At 36.5% G+C, this 3,764-nt stretch overlaps 1 non-coding gene across 1 annotated transcript; it reads right to left on the bottom strand.

The window, feature by feature from the left end:
- Nucleotides 1-2,365: 2,365 nt before the first annotated feature.
- LOC142731725 (18S ribosomal RNA) lies at nucleotides 2,366-3,297 on the bottom strand. The gene has a single exon (XR_012879132.1). It is a non-coding gene; the product is annotated as an 18S ribosomal RNA (ribosomal RNA).
- Between the last annotated feature and the right edge of the window lie 467 nt (nucleotides 3,298-3,764).

The raw sequence follows: 3,764 nt of genomic DNA, 5'->3' as shown, positions 1-3,764 counted from the left end.
AACTAGTTCAGACTCCCCCTCGGTTAAGTCGAATGGTGCTCGATTAGTTTCAGCTAGAGTTGAAATAAATCATATTATTGCTAGGGGCCAAATTGGAAAAATTATTCAAATGGATTCTTGGGCAACATTAAGATTTTGTAGTGTAAAGTTGCTGGCTAAAAGAATTGCACATAAAAGAATAAGTGCTAATGTGACTTCATACGAGATAGTTTGTGCAACTGCTCGTAGTGCACCGATTAAAGCATATTTGGAATTTGATGATCATCCGGAGCCTAAAATAGAATAAACTGTGAGGCTTGACAGAGCTAAAATAAATAAGATGCTTAGATTTATATCTGAAAAAGAAATTGGCATGGGAATAGGGGTTCAGATAATTATGGCTAGGGATAAAGCTAAGGTGGGGGCTAATAAAAAAAGGGTTTGAGATGAAGTGGAGGGTCGAATGGGTTCTTTAATAAAAAGTTTTACCCCGTCAGCAATAGGTTGAAGAAGACCCGTGGGGCCTACTACATTAGGGCCTTTGCGGTGTTGCATATACCCTAAAACTTTTCGTTCAATTAGGGTAAAGAATGCAACTGCCAAAAGAATGGGGGCAATATAAAATAGTGGAAAAATTACATTTATTAGGTTCAAAGTTAGTGAGAGAATTTGAATCTCTATAGAAAGGGTTTAGATCTTTTGCAATGCCAGATTTTGCTACGCTAACTACTTTTATCTTAAGTTAAATGTTAGATTAATAATTTATTGAGTTTTTAACATAAATTAAATTATGGCTTGTATTAAACATAGGCCATGTTTTTTCGGTCCTTTCGTACTAGAATAAACTCTTTATAGATAGAAACTGACCTGGATTTCTCCGGTCTGAACTCAGATCACGTAGGGTTTTAATCGTTGAACAAACGAACCGTTAGTAGCGGCTGCACCACTGGGGTACCCTGATCCAACATCGAGGTCGTAAACCTACTTGTCGATATGGGCTCTTGAAGTAGATTGCGCTGTTATCCCTAGGGTAACTTGGTTCGTTGATCAAAAATATTGGGTCAATTGATGTCAATTTATTGATACATAAAGTTGTAGTTTTTTGTTTAGAAAGTATTTCTTTCAATGTGGAGGTTAATTTTTACTCCGCGGTCACCCCAACCTAAAACTAGTAATCAAATTGCTAAAAATAAATTTTATAATTCTGAAATTTGGATATTTATAGCAATTGTTATTTGTTTAAAGCTCCATAGGGTCTTCTCGTCTTATAAGTTCATCCCCGCTTCTTCACGGGGAGATTAGTTTCACTGATTAGAGAAAGGAGACAGTATAACCTTCGTGATGCCATTCATACTAGCCCTTATTTAAAGGGCAAGTGATTACGCTACCTTCGCACGGTTAGGATACCGCGGCCGTTGAATTATATCACTGGGCAGGCTGGACCTCTTATGTTAGTCAAGAGGCGATGTTTTTGGTAAACAGGCGGGGTTAATATTTGCCGAGTTCCTTCTTTTTCTTTTAATCTTTCTTGTAATGCTCTTGTGTTAGGTTAACATGAGATTTAGTTGAATTTTCTTGTTGGGTTACTACTTTATACTCAGGCATGTTAATTAGCAGTGGTGTGTCCTTTCTGATTTACATATGCATTGTTAGAGAAGGTCTTGTTCTTGTTACTAGTTTTAACATAAAAAATTCTATAAAAATATAGAAGTGCTCAGTACTATTAAAGGGTTAATATTTGATGAAGAAATTTAATAATAAAACAATTAAGCTTTGACGCTATTAAAAAGGTGGCTGCTTTTAGGCCTACTTGGTTATTAAATTATTTTAATTACCCATTAGTGAAGGTTGTATCCTGTTTCAAATAGGCTGTACCTTATTTGAATTACTCTAAAGTTAATATTGAGTTTTTAGGTGACAATAAACTTTTAGGCGGGACTAAAATCCTTTTCCTGAGCAACCAGCTATCACTAAGTTCGTTAGGTCTATCACCTCTACTTGAAGGTCTTCCCACTCTTTTGCGACAGAGACGGGTTTGCTCTTTGGGCTGCCTTGAAGTAGCTCACTTAGTTTCGGGGGGTCAAACTTAAGATCTTTTTGCTTGATTAGACTTGTTAAACCATGATGCAAAAGGTACAAGAGTTAGTCTTTACTTTATTGTGCTTAATAGCTATTTCATTTTTATTTCATTATTCCCTTGCGGTACTTTATATATAGCTCATAAGAATTTTTCAATCGCCTTTACTAAACTGTTAAAATGTTTTAATTAAATAAACGGAATTTTTAAGTGTCATTTGATTGGGTGTGGCTAGATTTTTAGCTCGAGGTGATTTGATTTTCACAAATAATTTCTCGGTGTAAGCGGGATACTTTCATTAAGTTACACTTCGTTTCCAAGCACACCTTCCGGTATACTTACCATGTTACGACTTACCTCTTCTATGTGGCGTAAGAGTTGTTAAAAACTATAGTTTAGCTGAGAAGAGGGTGACGGGCGGTGTGTACACACCCCAGTGCCAGATTAAAAAGAACTCTCTGTTATCTTTTTACTGCTAAATCCGCCTTCTGACTAGGTTTCATATGTAGTCTTTCGTATTTTCTATGTTAGAAAGTGTAGCCCATCTCTTCCCATTTTATTTGCTGCACCTTGACCTGACGTATTGGTGTAAAGACATTAAGCTCACTATATTTCGCTCACGGGGTAAGCTGACGACGGAGGTATACAGGCTGAATAACTAAAATGGTGAGGTTAATCGGGGGTTATCGGTTGTAGGACAGGCTCCTCTAGGTGGATATGGGGTACCGTCAAGTCCTTTGGGTTTTAAGCTTTGCTCGTAGTTCCCGGGCGATTTGTGGTGTAGTTAAAAGTTTACGGCTAAGCATAGTAGGGTATCTAATCCTAGTTTGTTTCTTAGCTGTCGTGGGATCAAGTTATGTTAATTAAAATAACTTTCGTTTTGGATTTCTTAATAACAAGCGTGTTACAGCTTAATCTTAATTTAATTTTAATTTGTTAAAACTTTAATCACGCTTTACGCCGATAATAATCAATTTGAGCCACGTGGTGTAACCGCGGCGGCTGGCACCAGATTTGCCGGCTCTTTTTACTTTGACTGAGTCAAGCTTTCGCTCATACTCAATGTTAATTACTGCTGAGGGCCCTTGTGGGTGTGGCATAGCTAGGTGTCTTGGGTGTGTTTGTGCCTGATACCAGCTCCTTATCCCTAGTGGGGATTTAAGGGCGTTTTCACAGGGGTGTGGAGACTTGCATGTATATATTAAGTAAAAACTGATTTCAAGGCTAGGACCAAACCTTTGTGTCTAAAGGATTTTTTAAGATCCATCTTAGCATTTTCAGTGCTATGCTTTATTTAAGCTATTTAGACAAGATATAATTTAAATAGAATGCTAGCTTTGGGGGTTAGCTATGGGAGTTAGATTCTCTCTATCTTGAGCTTCAGGAGGAATTTACTCTTCAGTCTTTGGTTTACAAGACCAATGCTTTGGGATTAAGCTACAGAAGCAGCTTTTACTTGGGTTTGCACCAAGAGTTGCTGGGCCCTAAAGCCAGAGGAAGACTGTTTTCCTTTAAAAGCATAATAATGTTTTGTACATGATATATACATGATATATACATGATATATACATGATATATACATGATATATACATGATATATACATGATATATACATGATATATACATGATATATACATGATATATACATGATATATACATGATATATACATGATATATACATGATATATACATGATATATACATGATAT

Source organism: Rhinoderma darwinii, unplaced genomic scaffold (genome assembly GCF_050947455.1).
Source record: "Rhinoderma darwinii isolate aRhiDar2 unplaced genomic scaffold, aRhiDar2.hap1 Scaffold_868, whole genome shotgun sequence".
In the NCBI taxonomy this organism is placed as follows: Eukaryota; Metazoa; Chordata; class Amphibia; order Anura; family Rhinodermatidae; genus Rhinoderma; species Rhinoderma darwinii.
This window is presented reverse-complemented; position numbering and strand designations above follow the sequence as displayed.